The 27,568-nt window shown below is 41.6% G+C and overlaps 1 protein-coding gene and 1 long non-coding RNA gene across 7 annotated transcripts in view; one reads left to right on the top strand and one right to left on the bottom strand.

Moving 5' to 3' along the window:
* Window positions 1-5,318: 5,318 nt before the first annotated feature.
* Window positions 5,319-16,549, bottom strand: LOC115599615. 3 transcript variants are annotated; one of them, XR_003988535.1, is made up of 8 exons: window positions 16,097-16,549; window positions 15,631-15,777; window positions 14,214-14,273; window positions 9,796-9,870; window positions 8,894-9,036; window positions 8,362-8,598; window positions 7,636-7,716; window positions 5,319-5,369 (listed from the first exon to the last, which is right to left on the bottom strand). It is a non-coding gene; the product is annotated as an uncharacterized LOC115599615 (long non-coding RNA). The 3 variants fall into 3 exon arrangements; XR_003988536.1 differs by lacking the exon at window positions 5,319-5,369 and having other exon boundaries at window positions 7,484-7,716; window positions 15,668-15,777; XR_003988534.1 differs by lacking the exon at window positions 5,319-5,369 and having other exon boundaries at window positions 7,485-7,716.
* Window positions 16,345-27,568, top strand: part of MET (MET proto-oncogene, receptor tyrosine kinase) — a 93,863-nt gene continuing 82,639 nt past the window's right edge. Inside the window, exon 1 of one of the 4 annotated variants that reach the window (XM_030464726.1) lies at window positions 16,345-16,400. The gene's annotated coding sequence lies outside the window, so the exon portion shown is untranslated. Of the gene's footprint in view, window positions 16,401-16,718; window positions 16,855-17,269; window positions 17,366-25,578; window positions 25,698-27,568 lie in introns of those variants that run through there. The other 3 variants (XM_030464735.1, XM_030464745.1, XM_030464718.1) reach the window with 3 other exon arrangements.

The raw sequence follows: 27,568 nt of genomic DNA, 5'->3' as shown, positions 1-27,568 counted from the left end.
GCAATGCCCTCCCCTACCTCCAACTTCCTCCATTCCCTGTTACCAGAAAGCAGGGAAGCAGTGAGAGTGCCTGGCTTGGGAGTCAGCCTTGGGTGCTTTGCAGAAGTTCAGAGGGGTGGGCAAGAAGCCTGGCAGGCAGGGAGGGCACAATATGGAAAGTGTCTGCACAATACTGGCTTAGGTCTCTGTGCCAGGAGCCTCTATCCACAATCCATCTCCTTCTGATGATACAACTGATTGAAAGGGTCTCATCATTTCTCTTGAGAATCATCCAAAGCAGAGAACAGAGGATCGTGTTATGATGGTTATGACACAGAAATGTGTCACAGTAGAAAACCAAACTGTGTTGTCCTCCTAAAACTCCTTGGATATGCATGTGATCAAGCTAGAAAGAACATCCTAAGAAAGGAGATTTGAATTCTAATTGTCGTGAAGATGTTTTAATCAGAGGATACATCTTCACAATACTCCCTGTGAGTGTTTCCAGGCCTGAGAGATGCTTCCAATCTAGTTTAAGCTTAGTTACGCTGAGTTCTGACAATAGAGTTAAGGAGGTCAAAATACTTAAAGTTCCTGGCAATTTTACAGTTCATAACAAAGCTCATTACATGAAGGGGAGTTCCTTATCGCTGAGAACACTGACCATTAAGTTATGTTGTGTAAAACCTAAAGAAGAGGTTCAGTCCTGGGTATGACTATCCATCAACTGCTGTCTTCTGAAGCCATCTCAAGAGCCTTAGCTCAGTTTCAAATGAACGTGTTTAGACCACAGGAACACTGTCACACCTTGTACCTTCTCACATCTCCCTTGAGAAGTTCCAGAAGGCCCATCCTTTTGCTCTGACAAGTAGTTCTTCCTTCAGATCACCACAGTTCATTGGTGTAACAGTACTAGGGAGAATGTAATTATGTTTTTCAAAAAGAATGAGGAATTCAGACTCACAGTGACATTGCTTCAGGGAGTAAAATTTAAAAAAACCCCTCCCTGTTTCACTGATAAAAATAGCTCAAATCTTCAAACTTTTTTGGCTATGACTGCCTGGAATAATACATGTTCATCTCCCATATTTCTTAAAGTAACAAGAACAATAATTCTGAGAAAAGCAAGACAGGATATCCAGTAACCATGAACTTAATGGTATCATTTTAGTTGAAGCAGAATCCAAATTATAACTACACAAAAAGCCAACAAATAATAACAACAGGATTAGATCATCTGGACGTATAACATAAGAGGTGAGGTTCTTTTGAACAAAGCCAAATTACTAAAGCAACCATCCAGTGAACTTCACTCCTTTCACAGGAAAAAGAGTTTGTATATGTGTGTATTCATATGTGTGTTCATTTGGAGAATTAAGCATAAAGGTAATTTCAAATAAAGAAACTCTGGCATGGAACCATACAGATGACAATCTGTCTATTCTTGACCTATGTCTTACAACACCCTCCATGAACCTTTTCATTCCATACCTGTGTACAAGACTCTCCCTTTTGCTCTAGTCATGTCCCTTTACAAATAAGTTTATTTTCTATCTGTGTATGAGTCCAGGACAGCTCTCAGAATGGGAACCACCTAGCACCAACTTTCTAAGAAGTTATGTCTACAGTTGTTGTCTGGGCTGCTGAAGGAATGCTACAAGTGAAGTCTCAAGTAAGCAGAATGGATGCTCTCCAGATGGATCCATCTCTCTTCATTGACTACAGACAGGATTTGACTAGTTTACATTACACACCAGGCTTTCACACTCTCAAAATTAGGTGCAGTGAATCTCATTTTCAGCAATTATAGGAGCTTGAGCTTTGTGTTTTGAATTCTGAGGTGATGAGCTATGTGAAAAGCAGCTCATCAACAAAATCCAGGGACCTATGTCAGCTTAACAGCTCTGGTGGGTATCAAGAGGAGGCAGATCCAAGCACTTGGTTTTCTTGAGTCCTCTGTTCTGTTCAGCAGTGTTGACCAGCACCTTTTGTCTTTATTCCAGGCTTCAATCCAAGTGTGATCAATCCTCTCACTGTAATTATGTCAAATACCAGAATAGGAAGCTCTTATTCAAATTTTAACCATAAAGTCCACCCACAAACACAAAACCCTAAATAATTCACTCTCCTTTGGAAGTACCTGGAGAGCAAGTCAATTATCCCACTGCAAACTACAGTTAGACCTGTATTTTTTTACCTAATACTTTGCAACAAGGATGCTGACTAACTCAGTTGAAAGCTGATAGCCTGCCAGTACTTTCCCATAATTTCCCTTGAGGGATAAACAGATTCTCCCAAAATTGACTGAGAAAGCACAAGGGCTAAGAATTACACAGCCAGATACATGCAATAAATCGTATAAACAATGAAGAAACAATTGTATACATGTGGGTGTACAGTTCACACCCAGTTTGCATTAATTTGGCTTTTGAGACCTTATTGACAAACTCTCTAGATAATTCTGAAAGAAAACAGACTGTAAAAGAAACTTGTATATTCTCAAAATCTGAAACATCATACTATTATTAAGAAAAATCTATTGGTTTTGAAAATACTTGTTTTCATAAGGATCCTGAACTGACATTAAAACACTATTGAATTAGACAAGGTTGAATAAAGTGGCAAGGATGATGTTCAAAAAATGGACTAAATTGTTGGGATTTGCCAGCCTGCAAAAGGGACAATGAGGGGGAAATGTAAGAGGTACAGACAAGTGAAAGCATTACACTATAATAAAAAAGGAAAGGAAATAAGGAAATTTTTTTCAGCATTTCTAAAAATATAGGAATTGGAAGAAATCAAACAAATTGAAAAGGCAGAGGGGTTAAAACAGACAGGAGAAAGCACTGGGATTTTTTTCCCCTCATGGATTCTAGTTAAATGTTGGAGCTCATGAGCAGAGGATACTGAAGGTCAGATATATATGCACAAGTACAAAACATGATAGGAAAAATGGACAGGAGAACTGTCCATCAAGAGCAATGAAACAAAAATCTGAGGTTCTGCAGTTGGCTCAGGAAATCCTCCAGATGTGGTGTTGGAAACTGGGCAGGAAAACTAGGGAAAATGTCCCTGCATTTTTGCCTGGTCTTATGCTTCTTCCCCAAATGTGTGCTGTGGGTGACTGTCAGAAGTTTGAGAGTTTTTTTGACTTTTGTCCTGATCCATTATGAGCATTTTTATATACTCATGTAGTCAGTGTCTCTCCCTGGACCTTTCCTTCATTTCTATGGTTATAAGTACTTTCTGAATTTTCCCAGTGCAACCATACCTTCAAAGTGCATTTTGTCAAAGCTGGTGAATTTTCAAATATTTTGCAGGTCCATTCTTTTCAAATGATCTCTCAGGCCTTTTTCTCCAGAAATTCAGTAACTTTCTTGTTTTGAGAACTCTGATTTACACTTCTTGATACAGGCTTTGGGATATAACGACACTTCCTCTTCACAAGTGTTCTTTCTTAAACATTATCAAAACAAGACTTTTTTGTGTGTGTGAGAGAGAGAAAGAAAAAACATATTTAGTGATATTCTTGCCAATCTTAAACAATAAAACTACAGTAATGAGTAATCATGGACACCAAGTAATGCAAAAGCCATAATTAAAATAAATAAATAGAAAACTGCTTTCAGCAATTTGAGCACCACATTTGATGCAATGCACTTTTGTAACTAGCCAGCAGGAGTGTGAGTATGAGTAAGACACCAGAGCGAAAACCAAAACAATAAGCCAGTGTACAGACTTAAAGAAGAAGGAAGTATGAGCAACTTAAAAAGAAATGAGGACCGTAAATAGAGAAAATAATAAATGCAAATAAATCGCAGCTGCAAAGGGAATTACAGAAAGTTAAATGTTTGATGATGTGAAATCTGAGTAGTTTAATTCTAAATGTTAATTATTTCAAGTGCCTTTTGCAGCATGCTGAGTCTAGTGAAACAGTATGAATCACTGTCTAGCCTTAAATATGAACCATAATGGAGTTTATGCCAGTGATGGTGTCTCTTTTCCAGGTTTTGGACTAAAGCAGTCTTCAAGCATTGTTTATTTAGAAGGTTTAACACCCTTCCCCTACCTTCTGTTTTTTCTTTGTACAACAACAGCTCTTCTCTCACAGATGTCTTCTTAGCTGACTTTTAAATATGCAGAAGTCCTATTTTCCATTCCCCTAAAGGGATGAGCTGTCTTGATACAAATATTGATATCACTGTTTTATTACAGCTGCCAACAGTTTGGTCTCAGGATGGATTCATGCTGCACATCAAGCTGCAGCAATGTTTTCCAAGAAGCTCTGCTTCAGATTTTGGCTTCCACATGTATGGGATTTGGGCATCCTGGTGCAGTTCTTCATAAACTCAAAAAAGCAAGGGCATCACTGAAGTTGCCTTGATATGGTTTTTTTTCCTCATTTCCATATATCATGCCTTGATTCATTTGGCAGCCACTGATGATGTGCTGAAGGAATGGTTCAGATCCTTCTGCAAAAAGAGATTGCTTTGGTTTTATCCCTTTTCCTTGATTCACTGAGTTCAACAGAATAGAGCACTTCACAGTCCATGTTATTTATACACCAAAATATCAGAGGTGAAAGGATTCCTCTGATGCAGGCTTTTTCAGAGGTTAATTATGAAATACAGTTTGTATTACAATAAGCAATTTCACATGGAGAAGTTTCTTATTCCTTATATTAACAGCCTTCAACAATTTTAGAATTTAACCCCAGGCACAATTAGCAGGAATCACTACATCTCAGTATAGCCTCAGCTTTTGTAGATTGTATAGAGGAACTGAGTAACTGGCAAGTTTAGACTACTACTGATCTTAAATCACAGCTTATGTGAGAATAAGCCTCCTAACGTTAAAGCAGAAAGGAAGTGTTTGGAACTTCACTTATGCAATTGCTCACATAAATCACAGTAACATCTTAATATGTATCATTAGAAGCCTAAATACTTACAATAATCAGGATGCTATATCACAAAATTCTGTGGGTAAGCAACGAGCTATTGATTTCTCCAATGAGTACAACACATGTTTATGTCACTATGTAAATAATGATGGTAAAATATGATCTAGATATTATCTCAGAATCCACGAGGTGGCAGTGTCATAGTTTTCTTAGTATCACACTCTGAAATATTATTATTTTTTTAAATACTTAAATGATATTATTTTATTTATCAACTCAGGTTTGGAAAACTTGGGGAAGTACTTGAGACAACTCCTTTGGTTCCAAAACTTGGCTATGAAAAATTATTTCCTAAGAAAAGGCAGAAACTGTTGTGCAAAGATGAGGAGCTGGTTTCCTGTGAACCATCTGTCATCTTCCTGGGTATTTACTACTGAGGTGTCCACGGAGGCTTGTAGAGGATGCTGAATTCAGATATGATGCTATCCTGCAGAGAAATTAGAATATCACACCCCAAAATCAGCCAGTCCTCAAAACCTACTTTCATCTACAGTAGCAAAAGTAAAATATAAAATTAATGGCAATTTTTCATTATTTCAGTTTTATTTAGAAAGCCTGATCAATTCCTGACTTGGGGATTTTGAAAAAATACTGAATGTTAGCCCTATGTTAGCTTCTATCCGGTGTCTTTAATAAAAAGCTCCTTACTGAGAAAGTAGAATATAAAATATGATCCTAGGTTAATGAAAAAAATATTTGCATCATATTTTTAAAAAACCCTCAGAATGCAGAACCACTACAAATATCTAAAGGGAGAGATACCCTTGTCCTTTTCTCATCTTCCCCAGGAAACACATCATCTCTGTTGCAAATGAAGGAAAAGGTCATGCAGAATCTAACAAGTGGTTTCATTTGAATTCCCTGGCTGCTGTTGCGCCCGCTGTAAGCTGCTCCTGGGCTGTTCTGCTCTGTCCCAAGGGCTGGGGTTGTGGCCATCACCCTGGCTGCTGGCTCTGTGCCAAGGCAGAGCTGGGTGGCCCACACGGCGCTGCCGCCACACTGAGCAGATTGATGCGATTGGGTAGATGGCATCTGTCAGGATCTGTCACATTCCCAGGAGGGTGATTAATTAAAGCAATCTTATTTAAACGCAGCCTATCAATTCCAAACTGTTGTACATCTAATGGCAGCTTTCCTCCCTTATTCTAGCAAGCCCTTCAATAAGCACCAGGTATGAGGCCATGCACATGCAAAAGGAGTTGCTCTCAGCTGGGATTTCCTGGACACCTCTCAGAGCAAAAGCTGCACCATCAGCTAGTTCAACCTGTTAGTGCTTCCAAAATAATCCTGTAGGATCTGTGGCAGCTGCAGTCTTCTTGAAAATTCACATCTATGCTTGTACCTCTCTTCCTTCTCTCCTGACCACTTCTCGGTGTGATCTTCTCTTTCCTCTTCCAGCTCTCCATTTGGCTCTCACTCTGAAAGCCTTTCTCTTTTCTCCTGGAGTGAACTCACCCACACAGAACATCTCAGCTGCAGTCCCAGCTCTCCTGCCATTCCAGACTTGGCAGGTACAGCTCAACTTGGTGATGAAGGCACCCGCCTGGAGGTACCTACTTGCAGATGTCTGTGTGTGAGCTGGGTGCTGGATGAGCTGCGTGGAGGTGTAATCAATACTGTCAGCTATTCCAGGAAACACACAGGCATCTAAAATTAGTCTCATCATCTACAAGACACACTTCACCCCTCTGTCCGAGTCAGCCTTTCAGCTTGTCTGTGAACATCGCCTGCTTCCAGCAGCTCAGGTCAAACCTGGTTAAGACACAGCTTTTGGCCTTTCCCAAAGCTTTACCAGCTGTGTCCTGCTGCAAGCCCAAGGCATGCTGCCACCTTAGACCTACCTCCAGATGCTCTCACCTGGCCTGTCTCTAAAATTGCAGGTTATGTCTGAGTGACATTTCTGTAGCCTTTCAAACCCATTTGTAAGTATTCAGAGCGGCAGCAGCACTCAGCCCTGAGACTGGGCAGGGGCATCAGGACAGGCAGCAGCACCTCTGTATCCCTGCAAAAGGCACAGAGGTTGGTTCCACCCAGAAAGAGGTAGCTGCACTTTGCATTCAAGCCAGTGAAAAAACGATTAGGAAATCCCTTGCTAGAAATTTCACATTTAAAAAATGGCAACCTGATCCACACAAAGTAAATACTGGCCAGACTATTGAACTGCCAGCATGGGAACAGCAGAAGAGAAAAAATGTTGTCCGTGAGCCAAAATATCTGCCAACTTGTGGTGCCCATTTAAGAATTACCTCCAAAACTACCAGGGTAGAATTAGATGGGTAGCCCATGGGCATCTCATCAGCCATGCCTTTAAGTAAACTTTAATGAAACTGTTAATTATCACAACTACTAAATTTATCCCTTTATTGGTTGATGCCTCTTCAATCTTAAAAAAAAAAAAAAAAAAAAAAAGAGAGAGAGAGAACTCTACAGTGTGGTCTACTGTTACCTTCGGTAATGAGAAAATACACCAGCAGTCTTGAGCCAAGATATTTAGGTACTGTGGAAATGTTTAGTATTTATGTTTTCATCTGTGGATTTTTTGTTTTGCTTTCTCAAATAAAACTCAAACAAAACACCCTCAAAACAAAAATGATCTGCTTCAAAATCTCTTGGACAGCTCTGGAGACAGCAAAACTTAGCTGGAGTATTTCCACTAAGACTTGACCTAAATTAATTGGTTTTGAAACTTCCACCTCTTTCATTTGCTTCAGAGCTTCCCTGGTAGCACACAGGCAGAAAAACTGGGTTCTTCTTGTCTGACTGTCTGTCTGTAACTGAGATGAAGAGAAGAAGCATTAGATGCCCCGCATCTTGTATGTAGCATTTAAAGAAAAACAAAGTGATTCATATTTTATATACACTGAGTAAACAGTCTCAGACTTTTTTCTCTGTGATGCTGTTTACTATAAAAGGAGATCAGAGGGACAAGATCTCCACCTTGGGCCTCTCAAGAAGCATATGAAGTGAGCTGGGTCTTGCCCAGATGAGGGGAGAGGCTGGGAGCAGAAGCAAAATCACCCCTAACACAGAGGTCACCCCTCAGCAGGGTGATGGGGCTGGGGACCTTTCTTTCTTTCTTTCCTTCCTAAAAAGAAGCAGCCTTTCCTTTCTATCTCCAGCCAGACCTCCACCCCAGCCACTCCTCTGACATGTTTGGGTTGAGATTAGGCCTCTGCCCTGATTGATGCTAATAGGATGTGTGCAATGAGACACATCACAGCCTTCTAAGATAATGTTAGCAGTTATTACATCATTATTGTCATTAAAGAGCACTAACACATACCACCAAAATGTTCGCAATATATTTTAGCTCTGAGAAAAGCATTAAAAACTACTGTAAGATTGAAAAGATCTGTCTAGGCTTGCACATTCAGAGGAAATTGAAAACCCCCAACAAATACCCGATCTTCCTGCATTACCTTCAGGAACTTCTGAGTGCAACTTCTTCAGTGCAACTTCTGAGAGTCTGGTAGAACTGATGCTTTATTTTTCAGAGGACTGAGAGGACAGGGTGAAGGGACCTGGGTGTCCCAAGCTGACTTGACCAAGGCGACTAAGGTGACCTTCATCCTGGTGACCAGGATGCTCGAGGCAGATGATCCAAATCACTCTGATTTCTTCCCTGTTTCCCAAGAAGCTATTGCAGACAAAAATCCCTGTATTCCACAAAGAAGTAATTACATGAGAAGCAGGTTATACAATTAAATTACTAATGCATAGATTAACAACACAACATTGGCAAAGGGGATATTTTCATAATTAGCTTCGTAATTCAAGATGCCAATTTCAAAGATGCCTTTTAAATTTTATTTTCATAAGGCTTACCTCCCTGACCTATTTAGGCATCAAAATAAATGTTTTCTTTAGGATTTTTGAACCTTCAGAAAAAGAATTCTATATTAAATCTACTTTCCTCCCTTTTCTTCTCTAGAGGTTTCCTTCCTGTCTTACCTTAGACAAGACATTAGTTTTCTCTGTTCCTCAGTCCCATATCAGTAAAATGAAGCTAGTAGCACTTCTCAGCAGTAATTTTTGGGGAGGATTAAGAGAGACATTGTTTGAGATGTTCTTCAGCACACTAATGTGGGAGACAGCTATAAGAGGGAAGAGCAGATGAAAGAAAGAAAAAATAAAGGGTAAAATATTTCTTGTCTCTTAGTTGGGAGTCAAACTTTGGGAGCTAATGTGGGAGTCAATCAGAGCTGGATTTGTCCTGATGGTAATTGCAGCTTTTATAGGATCATTTAAATTGTCTGTCAAATGAAAATATTTCTGTATAATGAGCATGCTATTAAAAACACCCCCGCCAAACTGAGGGCAGACACAGTCACCATATCTATGAGGGACTGGCACAGATGCAGAGCTACCACCAAGCTGGGTGAAGAGCAGCATACAGCACCTGAGCCTTTCCCAGACCTCTGCAGGCAGGCTGGGCAGGTAGGCAGGGCCAATAGTGACATTTAATTTGGAAAAAAGCATCCCCTTCCAGTTCCTCACTTCTGATGTACTCATTATATGGTTAAATCCCCTGAGCTGGATGGATTTTGTCTGACTTGTGTCCTTTCCTACTGCCCAGTTCTTAGTGGGATGCTTTTGTTCTTCTTAGATATAAAATTAAACCTGTGAAAGTGACCAAAATCAGGAAGGCATTCTTACAAGACCTACATTTTAACTTTGAACTTTGCCTTCAGACCATGTGTTAAAAAACACTATCATAACAGACAGAAGAAAAAGAAATACAAAATTACAATGCTGAAGTAATCACTTGTGGTTTGGCTCAGTATTACCTAGAAACTTCTTGTTTCATTTGATTTGAAAATGTTCCCAAACTCAAAGTTAAACTTTAAACTCACCTGAGTCCTTTGAGTCCTTATTGAGATGTTAAACGTGCCTTCTCTCTGCATATTACACAGCAGTGTTACTAGCTCCTGAAGGAATAAAAAAATGTAATATTTTAGTAACAGTGCAAGGACACTCTGCTTTTTACTTTTTTTTTTGTTTTTTTGTTTTTTCTTTTTCTTTTTTTTTTTTTTTTGGTGTGTGTGAAGAAACATATTGCTATCAGTACAGATGTATCATTAAGGGCATAAATATTTCCTGGCTACACATTGTGGGTGTGCTCCTACCTAATTTAAAATGATGAGATTTAATGTTGACTTCATTCTCCACAGTATTAAATTCATAATCAGCACATGTGTCTAATTAAACTATGAAAGTTATTGAAAGGAATAATCTCCTATCAAGATTCTTATGAGTTGGGCTGTATCCTAAACCAGCCTCATGAAATACAGTTTTGGCAAATACCATATACTTACATCATTACAGAATCAACAATGCTATTCTAATGTCAACTTTAAAATGTACATTCTTTAATGATAATGAACAAAATCCAGGCCTGATATACAATAAATTGGCTTGGTCACAGGATACATTTCTTTATCTTTAAAAATGAATCAAAATAGGTACTGTACATAAAATGAAATATATGCTAAACTACTTCTTGGAAATAGCTCATATTTAATGACATTAAGTAAAAAGTCACTGCGAGTTTTAGAGCTGCCTTCTTCATGGCCACAATGAAGACAGATTTGATACAGTCATACATACATAAAGCACCTGATTTTCCAAATTAACACAAAATACTACGCATAACCCCTTAGAGGTGGTAATAAGGTGATGCTGATGAAACCTAGATAAACACAGTTCTCCCAAAACCGAGCATGCCAGGCAAATTCCCACTATAAACTACATCAGTCTGTGATTTTGACAAAAACCTCCAGTTTGGTAGTTAGGGAGAGCTAAGATGCAAGCTCCCAAACTTGCAGACACTTACACATGCAACTGATTTAATTACCAAACATGCCTCTCCTTTCTTTCCACTTGCTGCCTAGTCAACAGTATGCCAAGGAAGTTGATACAGGATCTATTTTTTCCTGTAATCCTTGAAAGTTTTGCAGTGATGATTTCTGTTTTTAAACACATTCCTCTCTCTCCTATGTTGAAAATACAGTAAAGAAAACATGTTTGAGTTAATGTGATAACAGGCAAAGTGCTACAAGTGCAAGAAGATAGTGCTCTGAGGTAGTGCTCACAGCAGTATTACCTTATGCAGGAGCATTCTGAGATGCTTTTAGACAAAGGAGAAATCTGAAAGTGATGGTTCTCTTTTGTCTTGCAGGAGCTCACCAACAGCAACACTTGTGCAAATAGCACATAGCAGACCTGCCTTGTGACCTACAATGATGAGCACAACCACAGAAACCAGTCCTCAAATACCTGTAGCACCTAGCATCACCAGACTTAGGTATGTGCTTAACTTCAAGCATCCAATTATCTCTAGTGAAGCTCCTGTCCTTCAAAAGTAGGCTGAATCAGGCCTATGTTTGTTCAAACGAGCTCACACACATGTTAGCACAGTCACAGCCCTGCCCTGCTCACCAAGTGCATGCATATATGGAGGCAGGACCTGTCCCTATGCTTTTAAATAGGCAGATTTTCTTTTTCCAATGATCTGGCTGCTATGACCAACCCAATCACAACCCGAGTTGGACTGAAAAGAGACTTCTAGAAACTTTCCAGCATTTGGTCCAAAAAGAATATTGGAAATATAATCATTAGAGTGATTTTACTAAAATACACACACAATTGGTTTGCTGTCAAAATGATAAGGGGAGGGAGAGAAATGCATTTAAAATGTACTGAAAAGAATGTCAAGAAACATTTATCAGACAATTTTAAGAAAACTAACTGTGCAATACCAGTGAACATATGAATATAATATACAGCAAATTTCTCACTTTGCAAATATCTGACTCTTGAATGTCATCGATTTCATTTCAAACAAATATGCAGTGCCAAAGTGGCACATATAGGATACTGGGTTTAGGTTTTGCCACTCTGTTTTGCCTGAAGCAGTTCACAGTGAGCTATGCTAGAAAAGTCCTCTATAGCATGTGCTGGAAAGCCCTTGCTTCTGTTGGGTGAGCTCAGTGAATGTACTGAGGGTTACTGGGCTTGTATCCATGTCAGGGATGTGAGCATAAAATCATAAACACCGTAAAGCTTTCCACCCCTGAAATGATTGGGGTTTGTAGATTCAGAGATACTCATTCAGGGATTTAACACATTTCAACACTATTGAGGCAAGGCTAAAGTGAGGAGCAGGGCTGCAATCCACAACATCTCCTCCCAGTTCTCCTGCTGCTTTCCAGAGGGTGAGGTGCCTCCTTGATTTAAAATAACAAATCTCAGCTGCTGCAAGCCCACCCTCTTCCTCAGTCTCTGACCTTGTCCTTTTGCAGGCACTAGCACTCATGTTACTGCATAGCAGATGGATTTGAAGAGCTGATCTGTCTGTAAACTAATCTTTGTTCTTCTAAGTGATTAGTTTTTGATAAATTCCTGCACTTCATGTACCAGCTTCCCACCTGGGCAGTGAGGTTCTACGGCTGGCACAACAGGGACACAGACCCATGTCAATGCAGACTTCCAATTCACTAACCCCATCCATATCAACCTCCCTTCTCAAGCAATCCAGTTAGCTGGTCCCTGCACTGTTCAGATTTTGGAATTGCTCAGTTGTGGTGTTCAGTTACAATCAGAAAGACAACTAAGGAGAAAACCACCGTGAAGTTAAACAAAAGAACTATCTTTGCTTCTTCAATACAGAAAAGAAAGCAGCTGTGATAGACAGTGCAATTAGTGGAAACATGTTTGGTTAATATCTGTGTTTCCATACAAATGGAGAACTGCCCAGGGCAGCTCAGTGGTTAGAGATTAGAATTTCTATCTGGAGCCTTCTATTTCTGGCTTTGTAAGGGACTTGCAGCCTTCAGCCAGGATGAAATTTCTTCTAGTGCCCCTGTTGACCCTCTTACAAGCAGAAAGTACTTATTTAGCTTGTAGAACCTATGGGCTTAGTTAATAAATGCCTAGATAACTAATAAATAGCCATAAAGCACAGTGCTGATCAAATCTTTGTAGCCTGCAGTGCTAAATAGCAACTATGATATTTAGCCTGGTTTCCAGAGAGGCAAAACAATTGTAACAGGCACACTTTCTCCAAAGCCCAATACCCCACTCAACACAGCCTGTCCCTTCCCACCATATGCTTTTGAACCTGGGGAAGGCAGCATTGAAAGGTGGATTATGTCAGAGTGACTTCACAGGACAAAACAGTCACAGGGAACAACCCTTTCCCTGACCTGCCCCTGACTTTTGCGGACAGGCTTCCTTCCAGTAAAACAAGGGTCTACAGGATAGTTACACATTACCCCAGCAGGCTGTTGAATTGATATTTTAGCTTTGGATCACTGGTCTGAAAGACAGTTGGGTTGGGTGGGGTCATCTAAGACTTTTTTTACCACACTCCAGGGAGACTCAGACTGAACCACTGTCAACTCACTCACATGCCACAGTACTGTGGCAGAAGGGTACCTGATACCCACCACCACTAAGCTCAGGTCTAGAGATCTTTGTCTCTCATGTTCTTAAGCATTAAATTAATTCCTTTCCACTGTCTTGCTCCCTGTGAAATCATGTACTCATGAGTAAGTCCTGTTAAGTCAGAAGTCTCTGGAGTGTCACAATGACATTCTCATTTTATATCTGCTCCCAAAGGTGTGAGTGCAGCAGAGGACAAAGAGCATATCCACTGGTGGTAGCATATGGCTGTGGTGCCATATAGTATAGTGTAGTCCTACAGAAATACATAGTAGACCCGTTCTTAATTCTGCATTAAAAAAAAAAAAAAAAAAAAAAAGTAGCTAGATTCAGATTCACAAAGGTTTTTAACTATCTTTGCCTTATTGAAAATAGATAGGAGTTGGGCACCCAGGTGAATCTTGTCCTTTGACTCCATTTTGTTAGCTGTAGTTATGATAAATACTTTCTTATGTTCTGAACACATCACAGTCAAACCCATAGGATGGAACTGGGCCCCTTAGTTTGTCAGGGATGCACTGCTGCTAATGCATAGAATCTAAATTGTTCTCTATTTTCATTCCTCATCTTTACATTTGAAAGTTCAACCTAAACATAGCCCTGCAATTCATTTTTCTAACTATGTGTATTCTTGGACAAGTGATAGTGTTTGCTCATCAGCTTCCTATCTTGAAACACGTCAGGGATGGGAAGCATGTGCCAATACTCTCCCTGGTGCGTTCCAGTTCTCTTGCTGAATAGATCACCCTGACAGACTCTCCTTTACACTTTTGAATTGTTTTTTCCAGTGCCGTCAGCTTTCTAAAATGTGCCACACCATCATACTTACACCAAGCACTTCAACAGAGTGTGGAGGACCACCTCCTTTTGGAGAGAGCAGCAAGAATAGCTACAAGAAAAACAAGATGATAAATAAGAAGATTATAGTTTCTTGTTCACCAGTTTCTTCACCTTAAAGATGCTTCAGGCCTCTGAGAAGCTGCTCATAGTGCATACACATCATTGTAAGCACAGCAAAGGGAGTATGCAAGGATTATTGAAGCCCCAATACAGTGTATTTGTCTCATACAGCTGACCTAAAATAACATGGCATCGGCATGGTCAAAATGGAAAGGAAACATCTGTTTCTCCTTTTTATGTTAGTGACAATCCATTTGTTAGCTTTAGAATAGCACAGGCTGTCCCACTGATAACAGCTTGGGCCCTGGCTGTCCAGCCCAGGCAGGTGCACAGGGAATTGAGTGACTAAGAACAGATAATGTGGGACTGTCCTTAAGAGATGGCCACCAGACTGAAATATTTTTCTTAATCTCTTTCTTTCAAAACCAGTGAGGAAAATTCTTCCAAATCTAGTTTAACTTTATGGATGTGTATGGGTTAACTGATCAATAATCAAAGCCTTGTGAGTAACACAGTCTAAGTGTAACCACAATCTAGGGGCTGGCATTGTGTGCCTCCATCCTCAGTACTCCTTTTACAGCAAGTGATTTCCAGTGAGTTCAAATAAATGAGACGGGATCAGTCAGAACACTATATTGCTGCTTGTTTTTTAGCAATTTTATCTTTCAGGGAGCAGAAAAGATTGGTTTTATTTTCATTCAGTGTAATTTCTGGTGTGTTGCTGACATACATGAAATGAGGAAGGCAGTAAGTGTAACCTCATCCACAGCCATCATACATTTCTCTTATTGAAACGGGCTTTTTGCTATCTGTTGTCAGTAAAAGATACTGCAGAGTAAGAATCTCACAAGTTAACCACATAAAATGTTACACACTGCCTTAATCACAGATTTGTTTTGCAGAGAATTGGTCTATAGCTGGGTTAGATGTCTTTATCACTTGTGCCAAAAAGCCCATAGGAAAGAGGAGTCAGATAAACAAACTGTGAAAGTGCTGCTGATGCAGATTAGTGGAAGGCTGGCTAGCTGCTTTTTAAAAGCATTGTGTTCTGATGTACAGCTTTTTCTATATACACTTCATGGTGACATCCCATGCCTAAACCAAATACATACTTTATTTAATTTTCCTTTCAAAATGTTTTGATGTAAGGTCTGACATTTTTCTCATGGTTAATCATAGAACTGGGCAATGTTTCTTACAGATCCCTGTCCTTTACTCATGCAAAGCATTCATTGGTTTAAATGATATGATTAAGGGAAGAAGAGTTGGGGCCAAAAAAGGAAGCATGCAAAGGGAAAATAGATGTATCCAATAACTTCTATTGGAATATGGAGCCTTTCACTTACAATCTGGTTTAAATCAGTAGCTGCTGAAACTCATTACCACAAAAAAGATGGGTCCTCTGGTGCAGGCCCTGACGTTGAGATCTCCAGTCTCACAGCAACTCCACAGGCATACATGGCATTGCTCAGCACCTCAGTTTCCCAGCACCTCTGAAAAATGAAGCCACCGTCTGCCTTGCGAACACTACAAGGGAGAGACCCCAACCCTTGCTGGTTTGTACTCGGAAGGACGCACATTGAGAGGGGAGATGGCTATTTGACGGTCTAGACGAAGTGAGGTTATTTGCTCTGAGTTGCAAGTGGTCAGATAGATGCTCGGAGCACAGCCAGCACTGACACTATGACAAGGGCAGAATGGGCTAAACATGCTCTCCTCTAAACACCTTGTGGGGTCCGGAGACAAGCCTAGAGATGCCAGAGTCCTGCTGTTTAAGGGGAGGGCTTTTGAATCACTCACGGGCAGACATACCTGGTAGTGTCCAGAGGCCGAACGCGCAGCGGGGGCTGCGCCTGCTCGCCAGCGGTACCCGCTCGGCCTGACAACGCCCGGGTGCATGATACGGGCCACTAAGGGCGGCCGAAGCAGTTCCCCTTGTGGCTCCCGTGCGCGACATCCATCCGTCCTGCCCCCCGGCTGGGGGAGCCTGGCCGAGAGAGACGCGGGGGGAAGGAGGGACGTAGGGAGGGGAGAGAGAGGAAGGGAAGGAGGCGCCCCCTCCCTCCTTCCCCCCGCTGCGCACCAGGGCTCCTGCGATGTGGTGAGTCAGAGGCAGGTCAGGACCGCGCCGGAGGGGCGGAGGGAGCAGGGGGAACTGGCTGATTTACCGCTGGGAGCCGCCACCGGCGCGGCGAAGGCGCCGGAGGGAAGGGTGCGCAGAGCCACCCCACAGCCCAGGTGCCGGGCAGGAGGCCCTTGCCTGCCGGGGCGCGCAGCCCCCCCGCCCCCAGGTAGGGACGGCAGCGCAGGGCCGGGGAGGCTCAGCCCGTAGGACGGAGGGAGGGGGCTGCGAGGCGGGAGGCAGGGAAGGAGGGAGGAAGGGAAGCAGCGAGCGGACAGAGCAGGGTCGCGGAGGTGCGCCGGGCTGAGTCCCGCTCCGCTCCGCCCCGCCCGGGCTGGGCCGGGCTGTGCTGTGGCGGGTGCCCGGGCGAGGATCGCGGAGCCACCCCTCTAGCGTACAGCCCTCGCCCCTCTGGCAGCAGTGCCGGCGCGCAGCCCGCTCCGCACTGGTAAGGACCCGCAGCCGCGGGGAGGACGGGGCGAGGCGAGGGACGCGGGGACCAGGATGAGCCGGGAGCGGGTAAAGGACGCGGAGCGGCCCGAGTGCTGTGCTGCGCTGTGCCGTGCCCCGCCCGGGAACTTCGCGGGAGCGCAGAGACACACGGAGCAGGCAGCCTCCGCGCAGGGTGGGCGCTGCGGGGGGCAGGTGAGCAGCGGTGCGGGGCCGCTGGCACCGGACCCGCCCCTGTCCAGCCGGGCTCCGCAGGGCTCCTGCACCGGGGGACATCCGCGAAGTCGCTGCGGCGGGCAGGGCAGGGCAGGGCAGAGAGGGCAGCGCTCCTCGGGCTGTCCCGCTCCTCCGCGGGCCCTGGTGCGTGGCTTTCGGCGGCCGCGCAGGCTGAGCGCGCTGCCCTCCCGGCCCTTTCCGCTCCGCAGGCACGGCGGGAGCGCGGAGCGGGGCTGGCGGCGGCAGCAGCGCCCGCGGCTGCTTTGCGGTGGGGCTGTCGGCAAGAACAGCGGGTAAGTTCTAACTCTGAAACGGTGGCTCGGAGGTGTGTGTGTAGGTTTGTGGTGGGCAGCGCGGCCGCCTTCCGTGAGGCTGAGGTCTCGGAGAGAGCCTGGAGGATTCCCCAGGGGAGAGGATTGTACATGATGGGTGTGCGGTGTTCGCAGCCTTCCACGCACTCGTATGGCGGTTTGCGGTTTGTTTCTGCATTTGTTTTGGTTGTTTTGTTTGTTTGTTTTTAATTTTTAGAAAGCAGGATTTGCTTTAACTGGTATAGAATTCTCACCGTATAATTGCATTCCACGACTGTTTCCATGTCAGCATTAAACTAGATGGTCTTTGGGTTTAGAAATACTTACTGCATTCCTTAGAAACTGGAAGTTTCACACATACATCTAAAAATAAAGATTAATAATCAAGGAAGAGTGATGTTTAACAAACTGTATTTGTAACCTGTAGGTGGTTATTTGAGCTGCAATGTGTGCTTTTTCCAAAGAACCTATGCCACGTGTGGTAGTTCATTTGCTTTTATCCTACAGGTGCTTTTAGCATTGTCCACCAGCAAAAAGGTGGATGCTGTCTTTTTTTTTTTTTTTTTTTTTTATGTCAGACGTTTGGATTCATAATCAGGCAAAGTAAAGTGCCTCACATGTTTCTCTAAGAGCTGGTTAAATGTTTATAGATCATACACTGAGAGCAAAAAGCTAGCCTTTGGCAGGAGCTGCATGTTGAAAACAAAGTAAGTTAGAGAATGACTATCTCTTGTTCTTTGTGTTCCCTAATCCTTCTTCAGCACTGTGTGATTCTTTTTCTGACCGTCTTCGAATACAAACTGAATAACTTGGGAAAAGGAATATTTTGTAAAACATTCATCTCTATTTACAGAAAAGAGAGTCAGCTTCTTTGCCTTTTTGGTGGAGAGGGAATGAATTGTCTTTGTTATCCCATAGGGCTTTTTTTTTTTTTTTTTTTTTTTTTGGCTTTTTTTTTTTTTTTTGCTTGCTTACTTGCTTGCTTGCTTTTTTTTTCTCTAAAGGATAACCCCTGCATTGTAGTTATTTACCAGTAAACTAAATTGCATGTGTTGTGGCTGGAGAGTGGATCATAGAGGTGTCATTTGCTCAGGAGAGCTGGGAGTGCAGCCTATATGGGGCACACTGAGTTAGGGCAAGCCAGCCAGAAAGCCAAAACTCAGCAGAGGTTCAATGAACAGCTCATGAATGCAAAGTTGAGTGACAAAAGTTGTCCTCCCAGGACTGCCTTTCCCATCCTGATTTTCCTGCGTTTATAGTTTTCTGGTTCCTTAGTTGATGACCTGTAGCCTCCTCCTGCTGGTCCAGTGCAATTGAAGGGGCCAACCCACCTGCTCTTATTCATGATCTGTGAGTGACCGCACTGTATTTTTCAGCTTGGAGAAATTCAAAGCCTGCTGCCTCCCAAGTCTGGCTTCCAGGACTGCAGACAGTAAGTGGCACAGCTGGCTGCAGAGCAAGAGGAGCAACAGCAGCGTTGCCCTCCCAGACGCAAAGGGAACCTGATGCCGGCAGCATGCTGGGCTGGGGCAGCCTGAGCTGCAGCAGTGGGAGCCCCAGTCCTCTGAGTGATCAGCTTTGTACCACGGTTGCTTTGTGGTGCTGATGTGTCTAGACTTTACTTGCTTCCGGCAGAGAAGCAAGGAGGGGTTCTGTATCTCCATGTGTGTTTGTGGAATATCTAGAGTAAAGGAAATCCTGCTTGGACTCTCTCTCAGCCCTACAGAAACACTAAATTTCTTGAACGAGGAAGCAACAGAGTAACTGAATAGCATTCTCTGAAACTACAGGAATAAGGAACCCAGAAGGGAGTTACAGGACCTGTTTGGTGCAAAAGAGAAGGGATGAGTTACAGTGTGATACTTCCAACAGGCCTTTCTAAGATTTTGGTTTGCAACCACATCTTTGTGACTGATTCCTGTAAAGCCCTTGAGTCCAGGCTTTCCACCCTCCCCCTCACTGCTGCCTTGCTGCCTGGCCTTCAAGCCAATGGCACAATTTTATGTTTCATTAGGCTGTTACTATCAGCCAGAGTGATCAACCTGTGCATGTTGTCTGACTTGGCCACAGCCTGTGATTTTGCCTCCCACAAAAGGTTCGTAGCCAGTTATTAAACCCATGGTCAAGCCATGGCAGCTGCCGCATGGTCTCAAGCAGCACATCATCTCTGAGCAAGCAGGACCCTCGCTCCATGGAGGACTTCACAGATGGCACATCTTTGCCTGTCCCTCCATGTCGCTTGGCATGGCCAAGCCAGGAAGGTTTCTGTTCATCTCTCCTTGTAAAAATGTTGTGTTTTTCTTGGCAATGATTTTAACAAATCTCTATCTTGTACATAGCAACTGATGCAAGCATGTTAGCAGAAGCCATTTTTAAATCAGTTTCCTTACCCAGGGGAAATGTAGTCTAGAGAGGGCCTTCAGGAAACGAATAATTAGGTGACCTTTTTCCCCCCAGAATATCAGGTCTGTTTTATGTAGAGCTGTTTGAAGTCACACAAATTCTCATTACTCTCCAAATCTCTAACCTTGCCTTGTTTGAGATACCTTTTAGGAAATCAAATCAGTGTTTCAATCTAATTTCCAAAGGCATTCAAACAACATGGTATGTGTGCTAACTTGTTTCCTCTAGCATTAGCAAATCTAGCAAATTGCCAAGCTATTTGCCTTCAGGAAAACTATGATGTTGTAGAAGAAGATAAAGTATTTCTTTTCCTCCAATGTTAAACATCAGAAAAATAAAGGAGAGGTAAAGTTATCAGATCAAATTGGTCTAGGATGTAACTCATTTGATGGAAAGAGAAGTGTGTTACCAAGTAGAATGCTTTTTCTTTTTTTTTAATAAGTTCTGAGAATTTTCAGTCACTCTGTGATCTTTTTCAGTCACTTGATGTGGTAGGATTGCGACAGTCCTCTTGACTCAAATGGACCTTCCTTGAATTAGTTGAAATCGAGTGCACCAAATATCAGAGTGGAAAATAGACGTGGAGATAAATAATTTGAGATGTTTTTAATCCTCAGATTTTTAAGAGGTTTATAACCTCAGATTTCAAAGAGAGGCTGTTGTGCATAACCCAGGTGTGGGGTGCATGTGGTACAAACAGGGAGGCTGTGGATACCCTGAAACCCCCTCTTCTCAACCTCTCCCCTTGGTATACCAGTCTCCAGGGAAGAAGATGCCTTTAAACATTGCGTTTCTCAAGTGGGTATCAATAACAGAAGAGTTTCATTAATGCTTAGAAGTTTAGTAAGCTCAAAATACCTTAACAGATGCCTTTTTTTTTTTTTTTTTTTTTTTTTTTTTTTTTTTTTTTGCAACCTACAGCTCCATGATAGTCTCTTCTGCTTATCCCAAGAAAATGAACGTACAGTTGTCCTTTTGTGTGGAAGGCAGTGGAGAGGTTCTTGTTTGAATTCATGATGAATTTGGTTGCAAATGCATGCGAAAGGAAAATTGCCAAATGCTTTCAGAAGATTTTCATTTTGCTCAAGTGTCACACCGACGGCCATCGCCATGGTATTTGATAGCTATCAATTTTGTTGTGTACTTTGTAGTTTTAACCTCTCTTTGAAGGGTCACATTGACATATCTCTTCCTGTAGTCAAAGAGAAATATCAATTTCTTTGTAAGTTGCTTTTTTCTACTGTAGCTCCTTCATTTTGACGTTTATCCAACTAAGCAATAGAAGAATCTTTTTGACATGTCCTGGTATCCTTTCTGTGAAGGATCAGTGACCTAGCTTGATAAATATAAAAAATCAGCAATATAACTAAATATCTGACATTTATTGAAATTCATTCTTTGCCATAGAGCTACTTTCTTTCAAAAATATTGAGAATAGTAAGGGATTGCATCTGCAATTTGATTAAAGCTACAGTTGTTAACCATTTGCCTTCTGAAAATTGATTCCTTCCCCTCTCTGTCCCCCAGCTTGACATGCTTATTGATTAAAAACTCTGCCCTTGCCTAAGCCAGCATATATTTGTTAGTGTTTGTGTGCTTCCTATGCAAGTTTCGGCAGGCTTTCGACTGTGGAAGTCGACTTTACTCCTAAGATCTTGGAAATGGTAAGGTTCCCTCACAATTGTTTTAAACTATATGATGACACATCTTTGAACCCCATTGTACAAAGGAAAAATACCTTCTGACTGGAGAGAGATTTCCTGTTTATGTGTGTTTGCTGGAATTAAGCCTTCCCCTGTGTGTTGGCTGAGTTGTGGGCTTGTTGGGTTGTTTTGTTTTGGTTTTTTTTTGTAGTCCAAAATGGTAACATGGCAAGTCACCTCCAGGATTTTTTTTCTTTTTTTTTTTTGGACAGGATACAGGTCTTTTATTTTCAAAATAGCATGGCTCTGGAGTTGATGATGAAGCATAGGGGCCTCTTTTACACTTCTACAAGCAGTCTCAGTTAATTTGAGCAGCACAGTTATAAAGATAGCTAGATTTAGGCAATAAGTAATTAACTTTTATTGACAGTTTTAATACAATGCCAAGTTGTTCACTTCCCACACAGAAAGTTTTTGGCTTCAGGCAGATGTTCTTTCAGCATAAGCATATGAGATTTGCCAAATGTATAATTTATTTTATAAAATGGTAGAATCATACCTTTGGTTGTAAGTGAAGAGAGCCCAATAAAATCTTTCTGATTCACTTTACAGAGCAAAAGAGTAGCCCAGCAGGTGGCCTCCAGGCCAGAGCCCAACTGGAGGAGGATTGCATGCAGTACCTGAAGAGATTTCAGCTGTGTGTACATGGGCAGGTGACCAAACCAAAGCATATATAACCCTACTGCCCTCTTGGTATCTGGGCAGCCTAGGTCTGTGACCTTGTGGTGTGCCTCTGCACCTGACATGCCATATCTGAGCCCCCTTCAGAGCAGAGAGTGGTTGTCAGGAGTCTCAGAAAGGCATTTTGCTTGTAACAGTAAGGAGACTGGACCACCCTGAATTTAGGCAGTAAAGTTATAGTTATTTATTAAATACAGTGTTAAGGTTTCTGGTTTGCTTCAAATGGTGCTCATTTTAAACAACTGTCTGGATTGGGAGAAACCTGCACTAATGAACTCGCTACACTGAGTGTTTGTCAGGGCTGAGAGCCACATGGCCCTGGTGTGGGATGTCCATGCCCAGCCCAGCTGTGCCAGCTGCTGCCCATGCCCACATCTGGCAGAACGTTGTCCTAAGCCAAATTCCAGCTTGGCCTATGTCACATGTGGGTCTTAAGCAGCTCTCCCTTCATACCGCCTCTTGTGGTTGTGCTACTTGCCTGGTAGGACCTATCAGCAAGGCTATGGCCTTATGGTTGTGCTGGGGAGTTTTGTCACTGCCCTTTACGGATGCTGGGTTTGGCTCTGTCTTTGTGTGTGTTTGCACAGTATTTGCAAAATGGATTTAATCTCCTTCAGCTTTAATAGACGATCGAGGTATCTTTTTCCACATGAATTTTTTTCTCATTAATATTTGTACAAATTGATAATTCCTGCAGGAACTATTTATTTTTATGTAAAGTTTGTGGAAGCAGAAATCCTTCCCGAGCATGTCTAATGAGCAGATGAAAGCAATTACAAGCTACAGTTAGAATTTCAAACTTAGTTATTTCCCTCTTATTTGAGGAGATATTATTTCTTTTGTTTCTTTGTTTAATTTTTAGTTTGTTTGAGCTGGATGCTGAACCTAACCTTTCATTTAGATTGATTTTTCCACATTAGAACTGTTTGTACCTAGCATTGTTTCAAGCTTGGTAGAGGGCTCCTGTGCCCTGTGAATACCTAGAGAAATACATGGGTTTTATTCTTTTGTCTTTAGCTTTATCATGAGTAAGAATACTTTTTTGATTGGTTGGCCCAAACTTAATCACCAAAATTTCAGAACCATTGGAGATACTAATTAAGACATTGCGTTTTGTTTCCCCCCCCATCACACCTGCCCCATGGAGGATCCTATGAGTATAAAAGAAGTAGGTTTCTGAGTAACCCCTGCCTTTGAGAAAATTCCCAAATCTGTGGGTTATCCCAAATGCATGACTAGAAAAAAACATGTTCAAAAACTTCAAGCTTCATCTGTTTTCACATAGATGCTGAGGTAACTGAGGCTTGGGTTTTTTTTTCTATCTTTAAGATCGTTACACAGCCAAAATGGTATTAGGATTTCTGTTATGGGAATCATATATTCTCTAATCTGTTACTATATATCCCCATATCTGTTGTAGCTATTATATAATTTTAATTATATAATTAAATATCAGTCAAAAATACTGAATTCTATTGGTTAGATCTGAGAAATAAGGATAAAGCAGAAAAAGGAAACTTTCCTAAAGACAGTGGAAGGTGTTGGTAGTTGAATTCGTGTTCAAAAATTGATTAATTCCTCTTTCTTAATTTCATTGAAAATGTTAAATGAATTACTGGAGTTATATTCAGTTTTCCTCTCTACATCTAGAAAGTGGGTACTAATTTTAAATGTTATATATTACTGTTCTGCAAAGCCTTTGCTTAAAGTCTTTAGTCTTATTGCTTTTGCTCTTTGGATTACAGGCTAATATTTTTCCCAGGGAAAATATGTTTCTTGTTAATACTTAGTATTTTATATCATTCTTACAAGTGCCCAAAGCTTCAGTAAAAAAAAAAAAAAAAGCAATATTAATACTTTAAAAAGTAGGTACAATGAAACCAGTATTGGACTCCAGTGCAGTAGTGAGCCAGTGTTAAGCTCCCTCTGTGATTAAGCACTTCTGCATCAGAGAATATAATGCAAATTTCACCTGGAAAATGTGTTAACCATCCTTTAAAATCAGGGCATAATGTTTTGCCTGTTTGAGGATGCAGTTCAGCCTGCAGCAGTACTTTATCTTAACTGTTGTTTAACCCTTATGATGAGGGAAGACTTTGGCATCTGCTTTTTCTGTTGATTTCCTCTATGCATTCAAGGACTGGGTGCAGCATGATAATGACTTTTATCCTCATTTGTGTTTTCAGCACTGCCAAACAGTAAATGTGGGTGTTCCCCTAGCCAAGATGTAGGTGCTTTTAGGTAAACTTCAGGTGTCTGGATACAAGCCAGTTCCATCACTTCTAATGGAAACAATGAAAGTGCTGAGAACAGGTAGCGGACCTGCATTTGTATTATAACTTTATTTTATGCTTTGATTTTTCCCCCCATTTCCTGGTATTTGGTGTTTATGAAGTATATTGTAGTCAGAATCTGAAATTTCCAAATGTCTGTTTATCCTGGTATGGCAAGCACTGGCCTTAGATAAAATACTCACCAGAGAATAATGGCATGGTGGCAGCATTTCACTGTGTCCTTTTGTCTTCTCAGAAGATTCAGTAGCTCCTTGCCTAGAGATGACATTCTCCAGATCTCTCTAGTTCTCCACCTTGGCTCATCAGTCATATTTCCACAATGGGAAAATCCTGTTGAATCTACCCAACATGTGACCTTTACTACTAGTTTTTTAACTATCCCATGAAATTTAATATCAATTCTGTTCGTTCTTCAGAACTGCAATATATTATAACCCTATTACATTTTATTTTCCATTAAATCCCATAGAAGTCAATTACTCTTCTTTGTATTGAATGCCACTGGATTTTTGTCCTTATTATCCCAAAATTATGTATACATGGAGATGGATTGCTAGGCATGTCCATTTGTGAGAAAGTGGCTGTTCCCTCCCTTTCCTGCCTATGTTCAGAAAGACCTGACCAACAACAGTTACCTTTTTTCCTGGATAAGTATGGCAGCCTACATGAGAAGAGGAGCTCTGCAGAGTGTCCTAACAGAAGGTGGGAGAGATGAGAGCCATCCAGCAGCTGGGTAAAATTAGCATGGAGTGCGTGAAATCACAAAAATCATTAATGACCTTCTAATTGCAGAACTGAATCCTGTGCTTTTTTCTGCAGGGTTACAAAGGGAAAACACCATGCATGGTCATTATCAGTCAGGGGAACTGATTGCCAGTTCTTTGGCATTTTCTTTTCTTCTAAAAACATATTTACAAAAATAAGTGTGTGTTTGTTCTTCAGATGTAAGCTGACATGATAAAATCAGCTTGGGGATAGCTCAGAGACATCTTTGCTGCTTCCTGAAAATTGCGGCATGTTTTTTTTTATTTGTTTTCATATAACATGCTTTGAAGGAACTCCTTTTATGCAAATAATACCACATTTCTCTGGTAAGCTAAACACAGGCTGGCCCAACCTCTGCCTGCAGATAAGGACGTGTGGCTTCCAAAGTTCCCCTGTCTGCAGTGGGAGAGCTTCCCGCTTATCTGAGGAGAGTACATACCCGAAATCCCTGCAGGGCACAAAAATAAGGTAACAACCAGTGAATTGTTTTCACAGTACAAAAAGTCTTTTAGGAAGCAGCAAGGAGCAGTAAGAAGTGGCTAAAGGATAAATATGTAGCCCTTTTCCTTCTGGAAAAGGCAACTCTGAAGGCAGTTTATTTACCGAGACCTCCCCTGCATGCTATTAATAGGGGTAAAAGCTCATCAGTCAAATATTTGACTAGGCATGGTTTACAGGGATTTCAAAGATACATAAAAAGATAATGCCCATGTCCATTAGATAGTTACTTGGAAATGCACTGTAGGTTAATTCAGTCTTTCTTTAAAGAGTAATGATTATCTTCATTAACAATATATAAGATTTTGAAAGATTTACTCTTCTGCACCTATCATTCCTGTTAAATTATGCCTTCTACATCACAGTATTTACTCTGTATCATCTACTGCTCATTTTAAATGAAGTAATATTGAGATTCTGTCATGTCAACAGATCTCCTGCCTTTCAGGTTGTTTTAAGCACCCTGTTTTCTAGTCCTTAGTCAGCTCAGCTATCAGAGGAATCGATGAGAATATTGTTTGCATAAAACCTGCAGAGTCTTGGAAAGGGTGGTAGCTTCACAGTAAAGAAATGTAACTTATCTTGACAAACCTCAGGTCTGATACCAGGCTTTTGTGTGAAAATCCAGATAAGTAATAGTTTAGATCTTGCCTATTATCACTCTCAACAGCTATCTCTTGTCCAAAATTAAATTGCTCAAGTGAGTAATTATTAATCAAATGAGTAGTACATTTTGTTATTTGAACATGACACGGTGATAATAAGCAATGCAATATAATTTGAATATCTTAAGTAGGAGTAAGGGTGTAAAAGCAAATGTTCTTGTTAGATGACAGTGACCTTTGCTCAGTGACTGAAGTGTTGAATTTGGTGCTGTCAACCACTTAACAAGACCTCATGCTCAGTAGCAATTGTCATATAAATTACTAAATTTAAAACATACATTAGCTGATATTTCCAATTTTATCACTGCCATTTATTTTTCTTTTGTATAGGCTTAAAATTATTGGTAAAATTAAGAGAGACTACTTTGGCATCTGAAATGGGGATTAAGTGTGAGACTGGAGTGTAAGTCCAAGAGGGGACCCAGAAAGCTACCATTCACTGTCCACAGAGCTCTCAGGTACTTAGATTAACTGGTGCCTGCACTTAATGCTAAATATGCCCTGGATCTCACCTGAACTTCAGCTTTGGAGGAGAAGAAATCACGTGGAGCAGTAAGAGGCCCTTGGTCCTGGCTGGGTTACAGCTTGCAGCTAAGCTGCTTTACAGTGCCCAGACAGGATGGAGCCAGGTGCTGCAGACGGTCCTGCTGCTGATGGGCAGCCTCCTGGCCCACACTCAATCCCTGCTCTTCATCCTGGCCCACTCAGCTTTAAAGTGTGAGGACTGGGAGGGATTGCATCAGTGCCTTCTACTGTCTGAGTCTTCCCATCAGGATGCAAGGAGGAGAGAAAGGAACAGGCATAAGGTGGGATGCTGGATCTCTCAGGCTGAAGAGACATGGGGATGAAGACCACAGTTTTAAATCAACTCCGTTATGGCAGGGACCATCCTACAGCTCAGCTTTGCTGTGTCTGTTGTAAACAGTGATACTGAGCCCTTCATATTTTGGAAGTGTTTTGTAAGAATGGGCTAATTTATCCTCATGTCACCCATATGAGAAAGGTAAATACTCTCTGAAGTCTGGAAACATCCTCTTTGCTTATCTAACAAACTCCTTGAATCTGGCTCCAGATTTCCAAAGGAGACACACTGGGATCTGAACAAGTCCAAAACCTGGTACCAGACCCTGTATAAACAAGAGCCCTGAGGGCAGTACTTTAACATTTAAGCTCCCC

Source organism: Calypte anna, chromosome 1, assembly GCF_003957555.1.
Source record: "Calypte anna isolate BGI_N300 chromosome 1, bCalAnn1_v1.p, whole genome shotgun sequence".
Taxonomy (NCBI): Eukaryota; Metazoa; Chordata; class Aves; order Apodiformes; family Trochilidae; genus Calypte; species Calypte anna.
This window is presented reverse-complemented; position numbering and strand designations above follow the sequence as displayed.